A 27,415-nucleotide genomic window follows, 5' to 3' on the forward strand; every position below is an offset into this window, starting at 1 on the left:
CTCATGATTGGTGGTGTCGTGCTATAAACGAAATCATAAAAAAAATAATGAAAATTACTGCAGTAAGTTTTTTATAATAAATTTAAATGTCAATTACTAAAAGTTTTTATTGACAACGAAAAATTATCGTAATTGGTCATGCGAATACATTATATTTATTCATCTCAAAGCATCATATTTACGATTGCATTTTGAGCTTTATGCAAAATACAAAATGTTTTGTGAAATTTAATTTATGATTTAATAGTTATCACATTTTTTCATTATTTACAGAATAAATGAAGAATGACTGTATAATTATTTATAGTCGGTGATAGCCGATTAAATCACCGACAATTTATGGCGTGTAAGTTTACACACTGAGTATTTGACGCTATAAGAAAACGATGTATCGTATAGCACGCCTCTGGTGGCGTTTTGAATCTCCACGTGTTAAAGCAGGTTAGGTGTGAAGACCTAGGTATGCTTACAAGTTCATTGTTATGTAAGTGAACAAAGTTAGAGTCGTGTCTTCTAAGGAGTTCGTCGGTATGATATAACGTAGTTTTAATAGGTTTATTTAAATTTCACGTATATAAATATTTTTTATAGTTCTTTTATTCGAGTTAGTAGTATGGCAGGTCATGTAGTTAACGGTGGTCCTGAACACGTTCCTCAGGATGGATTAAGCGGAGCACAGTTGTTTAACAATGGAGATGGTTTAACATACAAGTAAGTATGATTCTATTTGTATAATTTCTTATTTTTATTTTATAATTTGATTACAATTACTTTTTTTGCATTATTTTTGTAGATTTGTTTTCATTACCGGTGAAATTCTGTATACAGTTTTGTTTTACATGATTTTTCTTGTTTCGGGTTACATTCTGTTGTTATTATGTGTGTCTGTTCTTTCAGATTTATTATTTTGGTAGACCCATGGTAAAATGTTTGAATAATTTCCTGGGTATCTAACCTTTCTATCTGTGTATCTTCTTTATTTAATAATATGTTACATACCTGTTTTTTTTATTCAGTGAACGTTATGTAACGTGTTTTTTTATATACAAATATATGTTTATGAAATACTAGTTATACCTAAATCTTGAATTATTTTTTCAATATTATTCATTCAGTTGTTTTCTCAATTACTTATTTTCTGTGACAATCTTTACATTTTTATATATTTGCTGTAACCGCTATTTTCAGTTATCAGCTTTATTGATCAAAAAAATGTGTCCTATTAATACTAAAAATTACTCCCTTACATTATCATATGAATTAACTAGGGTTCTTTATACATCCATTGGATTAGTTGCAATAAGATTTTTTATTTTTCCCCTGTAAATTTTAAAATCTGTGCAGGTGTTAGTATGAACTTACAAGCACTGTCAGAACATTAAACCATAATATTTTTTTTTTTTAAGGCCGCAAAGGACCACTTTAGTCAGAATAATTCAAGTCTTTTTTGCCGATCTTTTGGCCTTTAAGTTCTTAGCTTTTACTTTCTTCCAATATTTAGTCATTCTTAATGATCTTGCTTTACGATCCTTTTCTGAATAAACCCTTTTTGTATAATATTTTTTATTTTATATCATTTTACAATGAATTGCATAAAACTTAATTTATTATGACTCATTTATAAAAATACACTTTTTTTAACCACCTCTTTGAAAGAGACATTAATTAATTTGTAGACTTATTATTAATAATTCCATTTTGGATATTCAATTGCATTATTGTTAATGGTGCCTATCTTAGAAAGGTTAGGACATCTCTTTATGTATGTAATTAAATAACGTGTTTATTCCCTGCATATTGAAAATATTTATTTATTAATTGTTTTTATCGAAATAACTGTGTATGTATGTTTTATATTGTTCATATTTCAGTTTTTGTGTAGTGAATGTAAAATTTACTTGTTACGGTTAATATCTTGCTGTTCTATTTCTATTGATTGATTTAAAAAACTTGATTCTGTTGTGTGTAGTGCCTGTATGTCTAAATGGATGTGTATTTAATCTCTTAAGTTTGATATTTAGTGTGCGATTACTGCTAGTTTAATTTGAATAAAACTAGATTACTACATTTTTCAATGTGTTGGTAGTCAGTGTGATTTTTTTTTTTTTTTTAATGAAAGCGTTAGTAATTTGAGTCAGTTAGATCTGTATAACACTACAATAAATATTTGAAAATTTTAAAGTGTTTATGAATTAGGTCTTGATTGATTAATTTAAATTAGGCCTTTTAAGGATCAATGCTAAAAAAAAATTTTCTAGGATTTATCTTATTAAAAAATCATGTCAATAAAGTATCTGAGAATTTTTTATAAGCATAAAATAATTTTAAAATTATCAGAATAGATATCTGTTAATAATTATTTGACATTTTATTATTTAAAACATTTATTCTCTGTCGTGACTGCAAAGAATTATTCAATTAGATAGTAGTTAAAATATTTCCAATGTGATTTGTTCTCCTAACTGAAATACAAATGCTATTTTATCATGTGCTATTTAAATACATTACTGCAGTCCTAGTTGCCAATTGCATATAGTGTCTGTTTTTTTAAGGGTTACATTTCATCTAAGAGATAATTTATATTTTATTTTTTGAAATAAGTGAACTTAGAAAAATTATAAACTTTGCAATGCATAGGAATAACTTGTTACTGTTTTGGCTTTGATCCATTATTTATTTATATCTTAACATAAAATATATTTGTTAAGTTGTAGTAATAGTGTTTGGAAAATAATTATACCTATTCTGCAATAAATTAATTTTAATAAAAATAGAAACTCTTTGGTGTTGAGACTGCATACAAATTCTTATATGGCTGTCTGAAGTTTTATTGTTCAATAATTTGTTTGTGAAAAATGTAGTACTTGTTATTCACTTTGGATACTTATATCTGAATAACAGCATTTTAATTTTATATATGAATTTATATTGTGTAGATGTTTAAAAGTATGCAAACATTTTACTTTCCTGTCTAGCGCTGTAGCAGAGCTATAGCTGTAGAAAGGAAAGTATTGTAATTGGTCTAATTTTGGCATATGTGGTTCTCACATGATCTTTATGTTTTGACACCTAAGGAACCCATAACACCAGATGGAAATTTTTTGGATGTTCGTAGGCACGTATATGTGTTCGGTGTGTCAGACCTTATATCTCCAGAACTACTGTACCAATTTTGACAAAATTTGTTCAGATTACTTCTGTGTGTCGGCATATGATGCTATTAAATTTTCAACTTAAAAGGTCAAGAGGATGAGGCTGTGGAGCAAGGTCTTCCTTAGTATCTCGAGATTTCACCTAATTAAGGTCTTATATTTTGTAGGCACATTTGTTAATTAAAAAATAATATTTGAAAAAAATTTCCAAAACGCACTCCCACCCCAAAAAATGCTCTGAACTAGTAGTTAAGTGGGTACACTGCATCAGTAGTGCACCCTCTGTCACCACAAGGAGCACTAGTGTAGCACTGATGTACTGCTGTATAAAAAATATATTTAAATAAAATTATGAATATTTTAAATTAAGTTGTGTGTGTAAGCTGTGTGTCAGAAAAAAGCCACATGAAGGGTAAGAATTACAACTGTGTTGTCAGTTGTTTTTATTCTAAGCTCATAGCTATCTGATTACGATGAATCGTTTTGCTGTTGACATTGTTGTTGTTCTTTACCTATTGTTTGAGCAAGTTCAAGGCTTTGTAAATTTCCATAAAGAAAATTTATTATGTTACCTGAAATTAAAATATTTTATCAGCTTACCTTTGAGTAATTACCTAAAATAGGCTGATAATTACTTTAATATTACCCAGTAAAATTACCTAAATATCCTAGTAATTACTTAAAAAGCTTGTTATTTGATTTTAAATGATCTAAAAAAAGTAAAAAGCTAAAATAAAGCTAGTAAAAAGCTATGTTAAATTTGAAAGGAAAATTACCATAAAAATCATTTTAACAAAAATTGTATTTAAAACCCACACCTAGTTGGACATCTTGATTATTTGTCACGAGTAAACGCTGCAAAAAGTAAAAATAACAAAATTAACAATAAATAAAAAAAGAAATAGTTATTAATCGATAAATAAACTGATAAATTTGGCTTGAGAATATGCAAATGATTTTAGCTTCCATGTAAGCTCTGTTAAGTTTTGGACATTTCGCTTTTTTCAAATTATATTAACACTACTGAAGCCAGAACTGTAGAATCGGCTACATTAACCATTACAATTGCAACTGTTAGTGTTTTGTTCATTACAGCTTGCTGTGAACCTCATTAAGTACTTTATTTCTTTTTCAAGCACTTTTTCATCTTCCCATTTTTTTCTCTTTTTCATCTTTTTTTACTTTCTCATCCTCTCGATTGGGTTTTTCTTTTAATTTTTCTGATAAGATGTTTGGTTCTGTTTTCTTTGTCTTTGCACAGTCTTGAAACCTCTTGATCTGTACTCATGTTTATTGTTGATCGTTTCCTGTTTTATGTTATGTTCTGTCATGTCCTTACTACGTACTTGTAATATTTTTTTTGTGTCTTTCTATTTATTGATTCCCATCTGCTTTCCAAATTTCAACATTGAATTTACATTTAGTGTACCTATGTAAGTTTTGCGTCTTTGACTTATCTGACTGGTCTCTTGCCCAATTATGCTGTGGCCCGTGATCCAAATGCACAGCTTTAGTGATTTTTCTACCTTAAAGATAATCTTTTTTCATTAAAATATCCATTTTTGATACTTTGTTTATAGTTAGCGCTTCCAGAAGTATGTAGTTTTTTCTGCTAAGACTTGGTTTGCTAGGCCAAAAATGTTTTCCTTTTTTAGTTTTTGATAGTTATTATAATTTTACCTATCCAGTAGCACCACGTGAATTCTCTAATATCTGGAAGCAGCCCCAACTGAAAAGTTTTCAAAAAGTGTTTTCTGCTGTACTGTTATTCATTACAAAAAAAAATAAAAAGATCAGCTGCCTACTGCCATTTTTTTGTACTTGCAGGAGGGGAGGTTGTTAATATTCTTAGTATTTTTTTTTTTTTTTTTTTTTTTTTACCTCCAGGATCACCATTAGGTATTGCTTCAGAGGGTGAGATGAATGACTTTTTTTTAAAAATTAACTCTAAGAAAGCTAAACTCGTGTATTTCTGTAATAAATAAATAATTTTTTTATGATTGGTGCATAATGTTACATAATATTACATATTGGGATTGAGTAGATATGCTATTCCACAGATAAAAAAAGCTTGCCTGGATGAATCAAAGGAAATAAAAGCTTGATCGGAGTAGTATCACAGTGAACATTTAATTATGAAATAAGAAATAGATTGACTGAAGCACAAATTAATAATTTAAAATGTAAACACGTGAATAATATTAAAATAAATATGTAAAGTATGAAAAACAACTACCACGTAAATCGCATTTCATAAGACATTAATGAAAATTATTTGAGCATATTTTTATTAAATTTTAGAGTTTATTTTAAGTTTATTAAAACTTACCTTTAAAGAAATTGTATTAATATGTATACATGAAACTATGTGGACACTGCACATTTGATATCTCGCACCTCATATTTATATGTTAAACAAGATGCAGAAACTTCACTGTTTTTTTTTAAATTAGTGTTTTTAAATTCATTGACAGTAAACAGTCATAAACATAGGAAGTTTTATTTAGTTACTTGAAGGTATCCTCATCAAAATTAATTAATTTCTCTTATTTGAAAATCCCCTTTCATTTGATTAATTAATTTTTTCAAGTTATGGAAACACTTCTATCTTAGGAGGAAAAACTTCCTTCTGGCTATGGTAAACTGTGTGTACAGCTTTATACATCATTAACATCTGTGCCTTTTCATACGTAGAATTTTTAGTAACTGTGGTTTTAATAATAATATATAACCTGCTAGAAAATATGCCAAATTCAGTTTGTATGTGGAAAATAAGAGGAATTCTCCCAATTATGGTACGCATTTTTAAATTAGTAGTTTTTTTTTTATTAATTCAGAATAGTTTAGAGATGCCTCCTACTTGTTTACCATCTCTACATTTGTTTTAACATTCTACGTGATAGCCATTAACTTTGTAGTAAATATTGGCTAAACTTTTAATAAATGAGATGTTCATTTCTATCGATTATTTAAATATATTTACCATGTACGTTCCATCTTTTGTTATTTTTAAATTAAAAATAACTTTTTATTATTAAAAATTCCAGAGTAAATTCGGCAGACATTGATGCGATAGTAAATAAGTAAATATTTTTTCCAGACTCAAATGCAGAGATGGAGAAAGAAAATTCATTTGTCGATCGGAATTGTAATATTAAAACTGTTAGATTGATAATCTCAGCTCTGGTTGTGTTTGTTAAAATGTGCTAAATTTTTTGTGGGAGGATCTTCTTTTATTTATAATATAAATAATATATATCTGATCTGTAATTCCTTGTAACCAAACTATTATTTTATCTTTTTGTTGCATAATGCTGCTTTAAAAAACGTTTATTTAATCAGTATTTGAGTGCGTGGGTACCGAAAGTGATAATTTAAGTAAAATGTAAGCACTTAGTGATTTTAGAGCTCCCCTTTCTTTGTCGGCAAATACCATACAATTATTTCATATGTAAGATTTTTACATTTAGTTATTATTTTTAGTTCAGTACAGATTAAAAGTTAGGTTTAAATAAAGTCTGTAAATTTAGTACCCTATCTGATCTAACAAGTGAAAACCCAAGTATTTGATACACGTTTACAAAATTTAATGAAACAGTCCATTATTAATTTACGTATGTAATATTTTTTTTTAATGAGATACTGAACATAACATTATCAAGTGCGTGAATATAATGGTTTTATCAAGTGCATCGCTTAAAATTAAACTGCATTTGATTTTGAAGATTAAATATTGAAGTTCTGCTTACCTATTATACCAAAACTGCTATCTTCTTGGAATTTAAAAAAAAATAGTTTCTTCTCTCCTTTTTCTGTTTAGCCTCCAGGAATCACCATCAGGTATTACTTTGGAGGATGAATGAAGATATATGTAAGAGTGTAAGTGAAGTGTAGTCTTGTACAGTGTGAATTTCTGAGATGTGTGGTTAATTGAAACACAACCACCAAAGAACATTGGTATCCACGATCTAGTATTCAAATCCGTATAAAAGTAAACTGCCTTTACTAGGATTTGAACCTTAGAACTCTCGACTTTGAAATCAACTGATTTGTGAAGATGCATTCATCATTAGACCAACCCAGTGGGTTAAAAAAAGCTAAAAATCCTTAGGTTAACCCAATTCATTTTCTAAATATAATTTCTGTTCAAAAATACAAAATATGAAATACGGGTAAAAAAAGGTGTTTATGGATTATTTTTTTTTGTTTGGATGCTAGGAAGTTTACCAAAATATTGTATGAACTTTTTTTGTATTTGTTTATGTTGTGGATAACTTATTTAAATCTATTTGCATTAAACGTATACTTATATATGTAATTTAAAGCAAATTTTGCCTAAAAATTAGTAGTTTTTTGTTTTTAAAGTATTTTTTTTTTTTTTTGTTTGTTTGTGGGTGAAAAACGCCTGGGCGTTATCATCGCCCGGTATTTATTAGTAAAAGGGTAAAATAACTCTGAAATAATAAACTATACAAGGTGTAAACGTAATATCAATTATATAATAAAAATTTACTAAAACAAGCCAAGAAGGCAAAATAAAACTCAAAACTAATACCGCAGACAAAGTTGATAAAATATAAAAGTTAAAATAATAGACTAAAGAAAGTATATAAAACTTACCCAACTCCGATGGGTTGTGCGAAAATCCCCTCCCCGGATAGTAAAATTAAATACATAGAACCAAAAAATTTAAAGTATTTAAAAATAAAAATAGGCAGTTGTAGTTATATATATTAGCTATAAAATAAAATACTTGTTTGAAACTTAAATTTACTTTACATTATTTCTTAGATATAACATTGCAATTATATGGCCAAATAATTTAATAATAATAGTATTTCTGTTGTACACGGTGCAAAGTTTCCAGATATTTTATTAGATGATAAATTCTCTTGGGATAACCAAATTGATTCTGTTTGCTAGAAAATCAAAGTAATGTTTTGCTTTGAAGCACCTTCATAAAACGCTAAGATTGTCATCGCTATTACATTTTTTATGCTTATGACCAAACTGTAATGTCATTTCTTAAGGGTCCCTCAGAAAGTCAAAATGAGTTAAGATACAAAAAAAGATTATCAGACCATTGTTTGGTGCCCGTAAAAATGCATTACGTAGACTGATATTTAGAAAATTAAAAATTATAATTGTGTTTATATTTATAAATATATTATATAATCTTTGCTAAAAAAAAATTTATCTTTATCAAACCATATAATAGAGGAGTGTTTTTGCGTTTCAACAGAATACTTCACCATGCGTACTTTACTTTGTTTCTGTTGGCATTTTAAATAAAATTAAAGATTTTATTTTATAGAAAACAATATTTACTCCTTCCGTGAATTTATAAATAATACAAATTAAAAAAAAAGAAGAATTTTGTACATCCTGTTAAATGTGTACTTAAATGTACGTCTAAATAATTTTTGTTAATACCTTCTGAATTGTGAATTATTTTGTATTTATCTTCTTACCTTAACGTTATTTAATTTATTTTTATTTAAAATTAATTAATGTGAAGTTTAATTGCATTTATTTTTTATAATTAGTTGTATATTTTATGATGTTGCTGTGATCAAGATTTTACCATGGTTTCTCTTCATCCATTCAGTTAAATGCTGTAGCATTACCTTTTTTTTACCCAAAAAATAAATCATTATTCTGATTGATACATAAGAAACTATATAGACACATAAATTAATGATGGTTTACTCTATTTTATAGCATTATAAGGAATAATAGCTTGAAGAGGATTTTGAATCAGCAAATAAAGTTGGTTACCAAAAACCTAAAATAGAATATTAAAAAAATATTCTTAACATTAATAATAATATGTTATGTATTTATTTATACATTTATAAAGGAAAATAGATAAATTATCTTTAAAATAGAATACAGGAGTACAGCAATGTGCTGCGTATATACTCTTTTAGCACAGTATGCAATTTTGTATTCATTTGGCTTATGAAATAAGGAAAATAGAAGTAAATAATATCAAATTTATTGTTGTAAAGAATTACAAATATTTAATGACAAATTGTTATTACGTGCTTCAAGAAATCTACAAAATAATGCATTTAACTAAGGATTTTATTAAGAAATTGATAATTTGTTAATTATGGACTATAATAAATGTAAGCACTATATTTTTAATTACATTGTTTTACAAATTAGAAAAATTTTCAGAACAAAAATACCTATAAGTGAATTTTAATTTATTTTGTGCACTGAATCCGAAAATCAAGTCGGTTTTTCTCCACCACCTTTCACTTTTTTGTTTGTTATACTTCCTTCAGAATAGCTAAATAATATTAAATTTTGAAAGTGACCAAGTTTATAGGTATAATAAATTTTTTAATTATAATTAATTTATATACTCATATTTTATTACGCTTTCTAAAAAAAAAAAAAAGATTATAGAATACAGCTATACCTAAAACTGGAGTTGGTGAACTAATATAAATTACTTCTTCCTTTTGTGTACAGTAGGGTGTCCTCTCTTTGTAGTAACCAACAGTAATCGCTCATCATTGATTTGTCCTATTTGTCTTGTTTATGCTGCTTCATGTGCAGTATATCTTGGTGGAAGCATTATCTATGCTCATCACTCACAGCACTCAAATTTGGTGGGAAAAAGTCAAGATGGGAATGCAAAATATGAATTTTTAATGACATTCAGCACCCTAAATTTTTAGTTTTTATAGTTTATAGTACAAAAATTTTGTACTAAAAGATCAGTCTTTTCTGCTTTGATATTTCCAAGAAAACCATGAACTATATCCTTAATTGACTTCCATGCCACTAGCCCTACGTTATTCACTTTTTGTCAAAATTTGCATTATCGAGTAATTTTATAATTTCAGGTCCAACGAATATTCCTTCTTTTAATTTGACTTTGCTTAACTTAGTAAACACTTATCTTAAATATTTAAATCTTTCCTGTTCTTTATTCAGTGCTTTGACAAAATTCTTCATCAGGCCTAATTTTACACGTAAAGGTGGCAAAAAAATGCTGAGGGTTGACTAAAGGAACATATTTAATATTGTTTTGCACAGGAGTGAAAGTGTTTATTTTTTGCTACTCTTTAATCGCATAATGTTTACTTGTTGCACGACTATCCCACAAACATAATAGACAGCAGTATTATGTAAAGCCACCTTGCAGACCGAGAAGATAAACAATAACTTTGAGGTTGCCACAGACAATCCATAAGCGAGTGTCGTAATTGATTGCTTTCAAAATTAATGACATACTTTTATATGTCTTTTTCATTCCGACAACATGTGCTACAGCTACAGAAGGATTCTTGTTTGAATTATGGAGTAGCACTGTATTGCTTTTGACAAGTCTGTGAATAATTGGTAATTGTCAGCATTATAAGCAAAACTCAGAGCAGATATCAAACCTTCTATATCACAACAGGTACACAACAGATCTTTCTTAGTGAAATGGTCATTATTTCTGTTTTTAAAATATAAAATTTTAGTATCCTTTTTCAATAAATTTCACTCCTTCAAGCATGAAGCAAGAAGTTCTGTTTACTGTTTTGATAAATACAACTTGCGAACCAAATTGTTAAGTTCAATTTGTGAAATGAGAGTGGTTCACTATTTTATTTCTCTGGTATGAATTCATCTCTTGAAGCTTGTGCCGCCACAAGTATTCTTAGAACAATCCTCTTCAGAATCTGAAGTCTCCTGCCAGGAAGGTGGGGCTGTTGGAATAGGTAAATTGACTCCATGAGTAATTATTGGTCTCATAGCCAATTGAACATTTGGGTAGACATGATTTTTATTTTTTGAAGAAATCCCAGTGACGTGTTATACACTGCTAGAAATAGCAGTTGTAATTATATAAATATTTTAACAAAATATATATTATATTATAAATCAAATATGCCATGTTAGGGATCTTTAAACAAAGATAACTAAAAATGTGGCGAGATAGAGCATTTTTGATTCAAAAATAATATTTGAATTGGTACAAAAACATGCACTATGTGTAGTACAAGACACATTTGGAAATGAATTATTAAGAGACGGTCTAAAAGGTAATGACACAACAGCTGTTCAAAAAACTATTCACAATCTATATTTACGTGCTACTTTTCAAAATAGTCTCCTTTAAATGCAACTCGTTGCTTACAGCATTTTATCCACTTTTCAAACACAAAATCCAGGCCATATTTTGAAACCATTTTGTCTTCACGGCTTGTACAACTTCTAGATTCATCTCAGATTTTTACCTTTTCAGTTCCTTCACCTCTTTGTACCAGCCAGAAGTTGCATGGAGCTACAACTGGGCTGTGTGGTGGGTGAGAAACTGTTTTAATTTTTTTCCGATTCAAAAATTGCAGACCGAGTGATATGGGGGCATGCATTATTGTGATGCAACAAAAGTTCTTTCTAATTTTTTTCCAGGGCTTTCTGTTTTAAGTGAGTCTATTATCTTCATCACATCATGTATCAGAGAGCATTTACAGTTGTTCCTGTAGGTACCTGATATTGGTAAATGAATCTCATGATAAAACAGGGTGATCGTTATGTCCTTACTCATGCTGGCTGTAGCTTTCACTTTTTTTGGAGGTTTTTTTTCGCTTTTGCCATGTCTCCCATGATCTCTTGTCTGGCCAAAAATTCAGCATACCAAAGAAAACATGTTGCACATGATACACCTTAAATTGAATGTTTCTTTCAATATTTTGTACTTTTTGGAAGCTGATATTTCAACATGAAACTGAATCATGTAATGTTGATTGATATTTTATTGACACCCAGTCACTTTACACGCATGATCGCTGATGTTCAATGGCTATAACATTAGAATTATGATGTCATGAGAAGTAGACAACACATCTGGTAGTACTTGTACGCATGCAGGGCTGACACAGTGTGCTTTAAGTTTTTCTGTGAAAGTTAATCTCATTACTTTAATGACCACCCTCATATAGTTGATTTTAAAAAAAATAAAGATCATTTACTTTTGAATAATTTTATTAAAAAGGCTGTATTTTGTAGTTTCCTTAAAGATTAAGGTATTTATTTTGGAGTGAAACTAGTTTGAAAATTTTCATAAAATGATGCTGTGTATGAAAATACACAGCATTGTACAGCTTTTTTGACATTGTTATCTTTATCAAAGCGTTGATTGACAAGAAACTACTGAAAATAGTTTTGTGTGCTAAATTTGATCTATCAAGAGACAATCCAATTTGTTCCAGCCAAATGATTTAATGAAGTATTATGAGTTTATATAGCAGCACTTAGCTAAGCATTGTCGTAAAGTTTTCTTGTCGTATTTGTTTTTTAAACAGTATATACATAATTATAATAGAAATAGTTCTTATAATTTATGTAAGTCACTGAAAATGACAGATTGTAAACAAGACTGTTCTAATGAATTTTTTTCTTTTAATGTATTTGTGCTAAAATGGCCACCCACTTTGTCTTGTAGATTTTCCTGATTCATAATTAATTTGACTTGACTAATTTTTTTACCATTCTACTATCATTCTGAACTTAGTGCATTAAAATTATTAATAACATACCTTTTTTCATTTTGCGGGTTCTTGAGTTATGTTAAAAATTTAACGCAACTATTTGTTTTTAATATGTAAAAAAAGAACTAGACAAATAAATCTTTTATTCTGATTTTTTATGTAATAATACATTCTGTAGATATTTGTAGGAATGGATTGATATTCTATGGATAAAAAAGTAACTGTTTCGTTATTTGTGTGGGTGGTTCTAGGGAAACCATTGATCTGAGCAGCATCACAAAATAAATAATTGTAGAATAAAAATATTTATGATTAAAGACCATACTAAAAATATTTACAAGAAAGAGAAATAATAATAAGGAAATAATAAACACATGAAATAATAACAAGGACTCTGCCAACCTCCTTGGCAGAGTCTCAGTCTTTCATCTGGAGTTTCTAGGTTCAAAACCTGTTTAGGCATGCTACAAAATTTGATTTTCGTATTCCCATGTACTAGCTTCAGAGCTTCTGTGCTAATTAATTCATATAAAAAAAGAAAAAAGTGAATTAAAAAAATTACTACAAAACAATTCAGAAGAGTTGATGATGTTTTTAAATACATATTTATATACAAGTTGAACAGGATGCAGATAAGATAATTCAGGGTTTAAAAATATGGTTTAAATTCATTAAGACAGAATATTGTTTCCATAAAAGAAAATGTTTTTATCTTTTAAATACATTGGTGGAATTTTTTTAAAAATGATTCAGTAATTTATTAAGGCATAATAATAATACCTTTGTCTTAAGCCAAAGTATTGTATTGAGTTGCATTGTCCGGTTTAGTAGAGATTAATATTGGTGGTTTTCTTTGTTTTTTTTTTCAATTTTGTGTTGTAGTAAAGATTGAGTGCACATTTGTACATATAAACAAAAGTATAAGTTAACTGATACCATGCAAAGCAAATTGTGCATATGCAAAGTATTATTGTCTCCTTATGTGATCTATCAGTTCTTTTGGAGTCTATCTTGTGTTTGTTTTACGGTACTTGAGTTTTTCGGTGATAATTTTATCAACTGTACCCACACTTGCAATTTTTTAGCTCTAATGTCGACTGTAATCCTTTGGTCTTTTTGGATGATAGAGTCTATGCAAGTTTCAAGAGCTGGAATGGAAACTTCAATCGGATGGATGTCAGAATTGTGTTCGTCAATCGCTAAAGTTCAACAGTCTTTAAAGTTCTCTTCTACCTGCTTGTAAAAATTCCTGTGGTTCATACAACTTTTTCCGTATTGTTTGGTTAGATGACAATAAATGTTGACCGGTTTTTTACCTTCAGAAAGCAAAAACATATTATTGCTTGCTGTTCAACTAATTTGCAAACTTCAAGAGGACTTGCTGTCCTCTTGTAATATAAGCAAAACAATATTACTCAGACAGCTGTACTAAAGTCATTACAGAGTTACAATGTACATACTATTCTGAAAGTATCTTGACTGACCCTCTCGTCAACTGTTTTGCCTCCACATATATTCGTGTCTTTATTGAATAACACAGTCATACATTGGATAAATTGAACGTATTAATGTAAGCTTTGTAGTGCACCTCAAGTCCAATACTAAATGACTTGCTTGTTCTATTTATATAAATAAATGTGATTGCATTTGTGATTAATATTTCATACGTGCAAGATTTATCAAACAGTGTTTTTCATTGTTATTTTGGTTTTTACGTATAATAATGGGGTTATTAGATCTGTAGGCTACTTTACAGTGGTATTTGCAATAGGGATTAATCATTCTTTCTTTATAAACTGGTATTTTCCAGATGGTGATTTTTTAATTTTTTGTTTGTTTTGTAGTGAGTGTTTTATTAAATGTATTTACGAGTATTTATGTATGTTTTATTGAGCTTATTGACATATACTTTATCTCGCTTCATTTTCCCATGTCCACTGTCTTATGTTCTTCCAATAAAAAATTAAATCTTTGGAACAGTTGAGAGATATTTACTCATAGGTAGGTACTTGATAATTATCATATTGAAATAAATATGTTTGAAAATTCTGAAATGGCAGCCATTAAATTTTTTTTAATCATTAATAGCTCTGTAAATATTAGTTTATTAAATTGTTATTTATTAGAGAAAATGGTACGGCCTTTTATTATGAACTTAATTACTCATTTATTTGAATCATTGACAATTTTCTGCCTGTTCTGTTATTATTAATACTAGAAATTATTTTTAATTTAATTCAAGAATGAAGTGACGGGTGCAAAGTTGTCAATTGCAAAATATTTGCAATCTGCTTTAACAATTTCAACCATTTTTCAAGTGGTTCTTGATCGATCATCAATGATCATTGATTTGAACAAATGAGATGGCATTTTGTTAATATTTTCATTATCTTAATAATTATTATATAATAAAACATAATTTGATAAAACTAATATTTATGGTGATATTAATGATGGAGAAAGGGAAAATAGTCTCTATTTTTGAAGGTAAAATTTTCAGATTTATTTATTTATAGATGTTGTTCATGTATAACAAATTTCATTAAAATATCTCAGTCTGTTCTTACGATATAAATTTTTATTCAAAATAACCCAAAATGAAGTTAAATAGAGCATTTGACAACATGAACATTAGGTCTTATTTGTGTTTATTTTGATATCCCAGTCGCTTAAGTTTTGCACACCTCCTGTGACACCTTTGTGTTATGTCTATGAATTGAATCTTACAGTTTCAGCTGTGAATTTTTTTAAGAATATTATTGTTGCTATTACTTAATTTATTAAATATTATAGTATCCCTATTTTTCATTAATTAAACAATTAAATCAAATTTTTTATCAATTTAATTCTATATATAAATTTTATATGTAATATATATATATATATATATATATATATATATATATATATATATATATATGTATATGTATATTTTTTTTTGTAGATATTACTATATGACTTTTTAAATCATTTTATTACATATAAAGTTATTAATAATTATTATATACTTTTATTAATTGTATTAAGTATTAGCAAATTACAATTAAATAATCAAATTAATTAATCAAATAATATGTAACACCACATTATTATAATGTATAAATTTATTATTAATATTTTTTATTACAAGACAAATAAAAATGTTATATGTTGCAATAACTTTGAGAGTATGTGATGTATTATAATGATTTAAGGATAACTTGGTTATATATGTGTAAAAGTGACTGTACCACTCTTTATAACATTAGTCTCTTTTAAGTCACTACACCTTTAACAGAGCCAGTGAGTGGCTGCGTGCCTGAAAAAAATGGGATGTTTTGTTACATTATTTTTGTTTGTTTTGTAATTTAGATTTCATTTTATATATTTTAATGAATCTAAACAGGATGGTAATTAATATAAGATATAAAACATATATGGATAACGAATCTATAATTTTTTTAAATTTTATATATATTTATTTTATTAGATCAACCAAAGTACAGAATAAATAAAGCAGGATGGTTAATATGATAATTTTCAACCTGAAAAATAAATTAAATAATAGTATCATTTGTATCAGATAAAACTAATATGCCGGTTATCATGTATTCTGATAAATAAAAAAAATTTGAGGAAACAATTTATAATGGAGAATGATTTCAAGGAAATAAAGGACCCTACTAAAAAAATTCTAAAAATTACTAAAAGTTTAATAATAAAATACCGCAACATTTTCAATTATAAAAATAATTTAACATATCACACTAGGTTGTACCCTTACGAACCAAATACACAAATCGGGTATATGTACGCAACCTTTAAATGCACATTTAACAAAACCACTATACATAGATCTTCAAATCAGCCTTGGTCACATAGAATTAGTACTTACACAAACATGATAGATAGAGCAATTAATTATATGAAGTATAATGAAAATAAAAATAAATTAAACAAAGAAATAGGTATTATAAAACAAATTGACATATATAATAATTATGATAATTCCTTAGTAGATAATATATACAGGTGTTTCTAAAATGGTGGGCTAGCTAGCTATACTTGGATTCTACTTGTAAAACTAAACAAAAAATATCCTTAAAAATAAATGGTAATTTCTCTTTTGTTTTCTCCCTGTATGCCATTTTGCTATTTTTATACAAAAATTTATATTTCAAGTTCAGATAGAGGAATCGCATTAATATTTGGTAAGTGTCTTGGTAATAGTTTTAAAATTAGCAAAAAATCAAGACTTAAATACGTACATAAATTACAAAATGGCACCCTTGTTCATTTTCCAATTCGTTATATCTCCATAAATATAAGATTTATCAAAATGTATGTTATTGCTAAAATATTAAGCTGTTTATTTTGAACAAAATGATATTTTATTTTTAAAATCTGTTAAATAGCCGAGTTATGGTAGAAAATTGATGTAATTTTGTATCTGTTTTCATGTACTCCACTTTACATTCAATTCTATTTAATATTTATTGTTAATTCTAATATTGTAAATTAGTATCATATTAAGTAATAATAAAACAATTGAAATCACTTTTTCACCTTTGAATAGTTTTTACAGAGACTATTACTGCTGATCATGTTAGCTATGTAAAAATGAAACTTTTTTCAACAGGAATGGTGTTCAAAACTATCAGAACCGGCATATCTGGAGCGACAGGAATCCTCATGGTACCTTCCAAAGTAGCCATCAACAAAGATTTTCCCTGAACATATGAGCAGGTATTTTTAATGACTATCTTTTGGTTCCTGTCATTCTACCAAATCATTTAAATGGAGAAAATTATTTTGCTCATTTGACCGAAAATCTTCCACACTTTTTGAAAGACTTCTACAATTAAGAGGAAATACACTATGTGGTTTCACTACGATGAAGCTCCAGTACATTTCAGTCAGTTGGTATCAGATTTCTTGCATGAAACTTGCCATGAAAAATTGATAGGCAGGTTGGGCCATTGCCCTGACCTGCCCGATCACCTGATTTAAACCCTTTTAACTTCTACCTATGTGGTCATTTGAAACGTATTGCTTATTCAACGTTGAGGATCTTCAACAAAGGATCCAAAATGGATTTCAAGAAATTTAGGAATATTCCTGGAATTTTTGAACGGTTAAGACAATCTCTCAGAAAAAGACTGGAAACTGTGTAATTTCTTATGGTGGACACTTTGAACATCTCTTATACTTTTAAAAATTGTTAAATGTTTATTGTATAAAATTGAATGTAATGATTGTGATCATATTTATTTAGAAAAGACCGCTAGATCCTTTAAGACTAGATTCTTGGAACATTTAAAAAATTAAAAAAGGTAAACTGGGTTTCTCTAATATATCTGATTAAGAATAAACATACAATATCTGATATTGGGACAAATTTAAAAATACTGGAAATTAAAAAATATAATATGAATACAAATAGTAAGGGATTAGATATTTTAGAAAGATAATATTTACATAAACATAAAAATAAATTTAATATGATCAACCTTCAGACAGAATATGAAGATGACGATATTTTAGTAGATTGCTCTTTCATCTATTTTGTTAGTGATGTATAATTTAATATATTTCAGTTAGTATAGTAAAGTAAGTTCAATTAAATGGACAACATGCATAATTGCTTTACTTAATATTGTTTTTATTTGATTTTATGCCTTGATGTCATATTTTTGCTTAACATATGTAAAAACTTTTACAATTTTAATTTTTAATGTTAATTTTAATTAATTTTTTGTACTTTTAAATTTTGTTTTAATTTTTAATTTAACTGAATAAAAGTTTAAATTCTTAAAATAAAAAGATTAAAGGTTTTAAATTTTAGTAAAATAGATAAATACATGAAGTCTCTAATGTAATTTGACATGAATATATGAATATGTAATGCAACTGATGATGCGAGTAAATTGCAAAAGCGCTCCTGCATATATAGTGAATTAAGGTCTAGCAGTTCTGGAGATATAAGGTGTGAGATGCCGAACACACACATGTATGTATATAAACATCAAAAAAATTTCCATCTGGTTTTTTGGGCCCCTTAGGTGTCAAAACATCCAGTTCTGGTGAAAATCACATTTGCCCAAATTTGACCAATTACAATGCTTTCCCTTCTACAGCTATAACTCTGCTATAGCGCTAGATAGGAAAGTAAAAGTTGAAGTGGTTTTATTTTTATAAAGCAATTACTATTAGAGATGTCAGAAAATTGTTGTGCTTTATCACATTATAACACTTATATCACCCACATTGATAATAACCTCTTTAAAATGCTAAAAAATATTGTATACGTTTTACTATACAATGAGTAATTCATAAATTAAAAAAACCGGCATAACTTTTCTTGATTTATTTTAATTTTAATTATGACATGGTTTTTAAAAATTATTTTGCGGTATAGTTGACTTTGTTATGACTTTATTAGCAATATAATTATTAAAAAAAAACAAAATGTTAGAGTAAAAGTTTGGATCTGATTTGATGACCCCTTGATCAAATGTCATTTTTACCTTAAAAATTATGCAGAATAATTGTGGAAAACATCGGAATTTTTAGTACAAAAATTTGTGATCCATTTACTCAACAGCTATTTTTAATAATAATCATTGAATTTAAAAACAGATGAAGGTATCAGAAATTATAAAACATTTGACACTTCAGTCGTAAAGTCAAGGAGGGCTATATTTCTTATACTAGCAATACTGATGTGATTCAATTACATGTAAATATTTGATTAGGTCAGATTTATTAGGTAAAATTTAAAAGGCTCTATTAGCTTTTTAAATTTTAAAGTATTATTTTATTGAGCCATGTAATTAAAAAGAGATTAGTATTATTTTAATCAACATACTAATATTGGAGGTACTTCTGAAAATATGTTTTAATTCATTAAGAATGTATCGTTAACAAATTTACCTATACAGCAACAACCTATATTTATATTGAATTCATTGATTTCTGTAACATCATCATATGACAAATTATTTGTCCGTTTTCTATGTTTTTAGTTTTACATCTGTTTCAATGAATTTTTTTTTTCTTAATGACTTTTTTCCTTTGTTTGTGGGATTACTTTATAATTTCTTGTTTTTTCTCATTTCCCCTCTATTTTATATTTGCAAAACATGTTAAATATTTTTTTTTGTATTTATTTCGTTTGAAGCTTTTTTTACAAAGTTACTTAAATTTTTTTTTGTTTACTTGTGGTGGACCATTTTGTTCTTCACGGTTCTTCATGGCTGTAATAACCAATTTTATCATGGTTCCCACAGGCAGGAAATGTCAGAAAAAATAAACTTAGGAAATGTCTGAAATTTTTAGAAAAAATCAGTAAAAGTTAGGAAAAATCGCAAAAAATTTCAGAGAAATGCATTTTTGTTACTGAATTAAGATTATGTGTATTTTTTAAGTAATGCCAAAATATATTTGATATACATTCCTGTCATTGGGAAGTGGTAATGCCATCACCCAGCACATTGCAACCATGTGTATAAAGCAGCCATTAACATGTCCAATAAATGTTTACTTCAATGTGTAATGATATGTCACTCACATGAAGAGGTGATTATTAAATCATCTTCACTAGAAGCTAGAGTCAAATACTAAGTCAGTTTGGTATGCGTGAATAATAGAAAGGAACCGTATTGCTTGAACAATAATAATTAATTTCATGTATTGAAATTACCAAAAATGTAATCTAAGCATTTAATCTGTGATTAGTACTACTAGATTAATCTATAAAAGGTGAAATTTAATTTCTGAATTTCTAGGTTTGCTTTTATCTTATTGTTTGTTTTCTTTGTATTTTACAACCATCAAACTTTTTTGTGAATGAACACAGTTTAAAGTAATTGGTAAAAAATAAGACCTAGGACATTTTATATAATGAAAATTTACAGAAAGAAAAAGGCGAAATGTTTAAACCCCCCCCCCCCCCTTAATTCTCTGTACTTTATTTGTACCTGTTTTTAAAGTTTAATCAACTCTATGATTTAATGACATTTTTGATTTTCCAACCATAAGTTAAAAATTATTTTTTGAATATAATGAAATTTTAATTAGTGACAAATCTGAGTTTTGCAGATAATTTAATGAATTTGGTTTTAAACATCACAAGCATCGTGTCATTAAAAAGTTGTAGCGCTTACTAAATACTAATATAAGAAAAGACTGAAAAGGTATTTAAAACTTAAGTTGAATTTAGTAATTTCGTTATAAAAGACTTAATTGAATAATACTTAAAACCTTATGGTGGATATTTTGTAAAAATTACTATAATTTCAAATATAAAACTTTACTTTATATAATTTATAATCTTTACTTTATTTTATTTATCTTAAAAATTTTTGATTCATATCAAATTTATCCATTTTATGAAAAATAATTTTCATTACATCTTTCCACAGTCAGATTATTTTCCAGAAGTAAACGGGCATTAATCGATAACACAGGGAATTTTTTGTAACTTCTATGTTGTTGGTACACTGCTTGACCACACTCATTAAGTTGTCTGTGTAATGTGAGGTTATTAGAGATTTGTTATCTAAGTTTTCATTTTTTAAAAATTTATTTGATTTTTTAATACAAAACTTTTAGATTGCATTTGACAGTTGTTTCTCTCTAAGCATATCAGTTGGACATGACAGATAGCTTTTGTGTGTTGTGTTGGTCAAGTGGCAGTGAATGCTATTTTAAAACAATTTAAAGAAACTGGTTAATTTTCATCTCAAAGGAAAGGAAAATGTGACAAAAATTTGTCAAATGTGTTAAATTTTTTACTCCAATTTCAATGTGCTGATTTAACAGAAATAACAGGTAGCCTACTGACATCTACCTTTGATAATATTGTATTTTAATTTGCCTCATAATCAGTTTTTGAAGATCCTGAATTTAATATATTTGTTTTTTGCAGATCGTGAATTTAATATATCAAATAAAATTGATGTCCTTATTGGAGCACAATTTTACTTAAATTTTATTAACCTACAAAATTTATTTGAAACTTTAAATATCCTGTTCTCCTAGAAACCAAATTAGGATATATTCTTACGTTTGTTTGCTATTAAAAATTATTTCTGTGTAGATGATCTCATTACTGGTTCAGATTACCTAAATGGAGTTATTAAAGAACGATATCTCCAAATTATTACAACAGAATGGTTTTTCACTTCACATGTGGTATTCTAACAATTGCAGTTTTTCTTTGTCTTATCATAATTCATCCATACTATCTAATCAAGAAGACAACATATGTACTATTAAGAGTTCTAAGGAACAAAAAGTCAGATTCACTAAATTTCCAAATCACTCATAAAAACAATTTTAAAATTTATACTAAAAGGAATACTCTTTCCATCACAGCAGGTGTCTGTGATCCTCTAGGACTCATTGACCTTATTATTATAATCGTACAAACAGTTTATGTAGTCATTATGACAACTCAAAGTTGACTGGGACAAAATATTACCCAAACCATTAATACAGTGGCTTTCACTGTGTAATCAATTACATCTAATACTCATGTAAGATAAGTAGATCCATTAGATTTAATAAAAATAGAAAAATTCATCGTATTAAATTACATGGATTTTCTGATGCCTGTATTAATGGCTATGGTTGTTATATTTATATACTACACACACTTATACTCCAACCATGTAATTACTAATCTATTGTTCTAAATCAAAATTAGCCCCTTGTAACAAATCATATTACCCAGACTTGAACTCTGTGGTTGTTTACTATTTTCACATTTATTTGTGAAGGTTGTATAACTGCATTATACACTTTAATGAGATACACTTATACTCTGATTCCATCATAGCACTTTGTTGTATTCTAGGACATTCTTCGAATTGGAAAGTATTTATAGGTAATAAGTTTCTGACATTCAACGAAACACTTCAATTACCAGTTGGTATTACATCAAATTCTCTAGACATATTGTCTAGAGCTTTTTCACCAAGCAGGTTACTTGATATGTCACTACGGTGGCGTGATCTTCCTTAGCTATTACAATCTTCTTCTTGTTAGCCAATGGATTGTAATATTACATTAAATGATTATAATTTAAATCCTGAATGCTTATTAGAAAGGCGTAAAACTATATTAACTTCATGTATATCTAATGTTGTATATGATTGAACACAAAGATTTTCATCTTTACATACAAACAGAAACATTTAGTTTCTGTTTCAGATTCATTCACCATATGAAATCCAAACAGTCTGAATGTAATTTTAGTACATTTTACTACTAAGGGGTTAAATCATACTCTGTACTTTTTTACATGTCAATCACATCCATACAATTCCATATAATATCTATGTAGTAATTCAATGAGATAAAGAATCAGGTTATTAATAAACAAAGTAACCTTATTTCACTAGATCCATGCTTGGATGATTTACGTCTAATCTAATCTAATTGTCAACTCTGAACACTTAAGACTCTTACACTGCGACAGAGATACTGGATAATAATGCAAAAGGAATCATTTCGTCAATCTTTCATGTGTTTAATTTGCTTTAGATGTGATGCAAAACTCAATCCATACAGTTTTGTCAATTACCGCCTCGTACAGTGATTCCTTCCTGAACATTCTCTTGTGCAGTAGATTATAGTGGCCCAATTATAATTTGTCATGTCAGGCATTGATCTAAAACATTGAGTAAGGCTTGCATAGCGCTTTTTATGTTTAGCAGCCACTAAGGCTATTCATTTAGTTTCTGATAACTCTGCTTAATATATTTTCTGATAACTCTGCTAACTTAGAAATATTTTGAATAACTTTTAAGTTCAGACAAATTTAAAACAAATATTCAAACCTTTTCTAAATCACAAGGAATTAGTTGGGTCATTTATTCTTCCTTTTATGGGAAAGTGCAGTCAAATGTCAAATATTATACGTTGTGTAATAGGAAAAACAATTCTCAACATAGAGGAATTTTATACAGTGTTGTTCCATTTGTCAAATTGAGGTTTGTCTTAATTCTCAGCCAATTTTTGCTAATTCCACTGACCATAGAGACCACACTGGCTCTCCAAGACACCAGGTTCATTGGGACAATTAACCTAAACAATATGAAAGTTTACTAATACTACAAATATCTTAACAAATTAAATGCTACTAAATCTATTGTTAATTATACATAAAAAATGTATGTTTACTTACAGTAACGAGTTGTTTATTGAAAATATTATTCAATCAGCAGCAAATGCTTCGAATTCTAGTAAGTGCAATAAGACACATAATCGAACAGATTTATCAAGATTTGTGAGAGAAAGGGTTGACATAATTTCAAAACCAATTCCTGCAAGGCAACGCATTGTTGCAATGAGATTTTATACCATACCATACTGCTTATAAAGTAGAAAATGTTTTTGAAGAATGAAACTAGTGGCCCTCTTGTGGCCAAGCAATCGCACACAACCCAAATGAAAATATTTAGGCAATAGAAAAAATACGACTTCATCTTCGTTTCATGATGAAGAAATCAAAGTATGTTTGGTATACTTATTGCATGGATGCTAAATTGGGTATGCTAGGTAATTAATAATAAAGAAAAACATATTATTAGATATTCACAAAATGTACAGGTATGATTTTATATGAACATAGTTTTTTAATAAGTAACATCTGCGTTCAGATTAATTTGCTTGCTTAAAATAGTTAAATATATTTAGCATTTAAGATTATTTTATTTTTAACGTCCAGTCATTCTAATTAACTTTTCTTTGTATTTTACAGGCATGAAAATTTATCAATATTTAAGCAATGTGGGTGTAAGAAACTGTATTTATTATTGTTCTGAGTGAAACAAAATTTAAATTGAGGTGGAAAATGAAGTGTTTCATTTAAAAAAAGGCTTAAAAAAGACCCATCAGACTGTGTTTGAAGGGACGGTCTTATAAAAACTGTAACAAATAACAGCACTCATGTAAATTATATGCAATTATCATTATTTTTATTCTTAAATTTTTATTATGCAATAATGGAATTATTTCAATCATGCCTAAGGTTCCTGGATCCTGCAGAAGTACTTTCATGAAAAATTAATGTAAGATATGTCTTATCTCAATATTCTGTACAAGGTGGTTTATTTAATACCGTTTAAATATAATTTAACAGTACAGAAGAAAAATATGAATTATAAAAAGGTTAATTTCAGTAAAATAACATATACATAAACTCACACACATATACACAAACACACACACATGCACGCGCATGCATACATTTTGGGGGTCTGAGGTACTTAGTAAATTTCTACTCCAATCTTATAAGTAATTAGCATAATTTAAATATAAACTTGGAGACAAAATTTTTACTTAATTATATTTATCTGACAATATTTTTAAATCTAATTTACAGAATTAATTTTGTAGATTTAAAAAAAAAATCTTTCACATCCAAAAAAAAAGACATTCAAAACTTAATTAAAAAATTATATATAGATTTAGGGGAAAGGTTTCTTTGTATTTTAACACAAGGATTTTTTATATTTCAAATGAAGTTTATTAAACCAAATATTTTGTTATATTTTTGTTTTGATCGATCCCCCTTTTGCCATTTTAGATGTAAAATCATAGTTCTGTTTCTTTAGAACTTCTGTATTTTCTGGACAAAAACTGTGATGTTATTTTTTAGATGCCTCTTTTGAAGACAACTTTTTACCATTAAGAGAGTATGTAGAGACTAAAACAAATGCCAGACTGAATTTGATGGTACAGTGGATGGATGCATCAAAACTTCTTGGCCAAGCTGTCTCAATTTTCGATGGGTCACTGAAGATGTATGGGGTCTGGCATTGTGATGGAAATTCACTTCTTTCCTTTTGATCATTTCTGGTCACTTTATCACTATTGCTTGAAGTAATCAATTGTTGAAGTAGAGCTTAGAATCGATCATTTGACTGGGTGGCAGCAGCTCGTAGTGAACAATTCCTTTCCATTCCCAATACACACACAGTATCACCTTTTTAGCGTTAATCCTGGCTTTACCATTTGTGCAGCTTCACCTTGCTTCAACCATAATCTTTTCTGAATATTACTGTCGTACATGATCCATGTGCGTTTTCATCACCTGTAATGAGCCATTTCAAAAATGATTTAATTTCATGGCACTTTAACAATGACGCACAGATGAAAATTCAATCAACTAAATTATTATTGTTAAATCATGCGGGACCCAAATGTTTAGGTTTGTGTATTCAGCCTTCTTCAAATGGTTTAACCATGTTTTAAGATCAACATTTAGTTAGTTAGTGTTATCATGACTGCTAATGTGCTGGTCTTGTTCATTCTTTTCCATGATTTCATCGAATTTGCCAGTCATTGGCCCAGAGCGAGGTGCAACATTGATATAAAAATTTCCAGATTTGCTGCTTTATTCCACACGTAGTTATACCGCATCATGTCCATAAACATCACAATTTTTTTTAGCAGCCTGAGGCGCATTGTTCCCTTTTGTGTAATAAAATATCAAAGTGTATAGAATTTTTCTTTATTTTCAAGATGCAATCAATTTTAAATAAAACAATATAATCAAAAACTTTCTAAAAATACTCAGTAATATTTCAGCTTTCAAAAATAAGCAAGTGTTGCAAGATTTGACTAATATTGCCAGAGTTATGCATACCAAAATCAGGAAAATACAAAAAACCTTTTCCCCAACCCCATATATATATATACTATCATTCTTCAACAATTAGCCTTTCCAATTAAGAAAGTTAATTAAAATGGGATCAGAGGTTTTTTAACTCCTAATCAACATATTAACCTCTAATATAATAACAGATATACAAAAATTCTAAACGAAAAAATCAAACAAACTATTTTTTAAGGTAGTTTGCAAAGAAAACCTTTAAATTTAAAAGAAAAATTTAACATATAAACAATTTTAGTTTTATTATTATACAAAAGGGTAGAACATAACATTCATAAAGTTATTAAAATCTTTCATACAATATTATCGAGGACAATTTGTCTACTTAAAACAAAAACTAAATAAAATTAACAGAAACAGTTACAAAAAAAAAAAAAATTCTTGTGCAGTTCTGTGCAAAAAGAACAACTTTTTATTATTTTATTTTGTTTCCTTTTGAATAAGTATCAACTAATTCAAATCTAAAATTTTACAAAAAAAAAACCTCCGATCTACAAAAAATATTTACACATCCAAAAAACTAAAAATTTCAGCACTTAAAAGATATGTCATGATATGTCAACTCAAAAACAAATACTGCAGATAAAGGAAAGTCAACGTTTCACCTTGCAGTATCATAAAAAATCACACTTGAATTGAGCATAATTCAAGAATGACATAGCCAATCTTCATAAAATTTTCACAAGCACAAATTCAATTAAACTACTGTAGCATTTATAAATTTCAATGAAATTCATGAAGTAGTTTCAGAGATTTTCAAGCCACAACATTTTATACATAGGCTTATAAATAAATATGTAAGGAAACCACAATTTAAGTAAATATTTTTGGTACTCTTCCTACCCCAAAACAAAAAGAAAATTTTCTTTCACCCCACTCCTGAAAGTAATACCATACTTTTCTTCAAAAAAGGTGGTAAAAAGTGTCTTACTGATTTTTTTTTTTCATTTAAATGCTTCAATTAACATGTTAAAAAATCATATAGTGTACATGACATACAAGTAATAAAGCAAAAAATAAAAGCTGAATTAAAAAAAAACTTAGTGTTAAAATATAACTAGCATGGCTATTTACAAGGTAACTGAAGTTTTATCAACCATCTT

The 27,415-nt window shown here is 27.8% G+C and overlaps 1 protein-coding gene across 4 annotated transcripts in view; it reads left to right on the top strand.

Annotated features, from left to right (window-relative positions):
* The first annotated feature begins 369 nt into the window (after nucleotides 1-369).
* The window catches only part of LOC142333119 (uncharacterized), a 50,648-nt gene continuing 23,602 nt past the window's right edge, over nucleotides 370-27,415 (top strand). For 2 of the 4 annotated variants that reach the window (XM_075380044.1, XM_075380043.1), the window contains exon 1: nucleotides 370-711. The gene's annotated coding sequence lies outside the window, so the exon portion shown is untranslated. Of the gene's footprint in view, nucleotides 712-24,421; nucleotides 24,706-27,415 lie in introns of those variants that run through there. The other 2 variants (XM_075380041.1, XM_075380042.1) reach the window with 2 other exon arrangements.

This window comes from Lycorma delicatula, chromosome 12 (assembly GCF_047948215.1).
Source record: "Lycorma delicatula isolate Av1 chromosome 12, ASM4794821v1, whole genome shotgun sequence".
Classification (NCBI taxonomy): domain Eukaryota; kingdom Metazoa; phylum Arthropoda; class Insecta; order Hemiptera; family Fulgoridae; genus Lycorma; species Lycorma delicatula.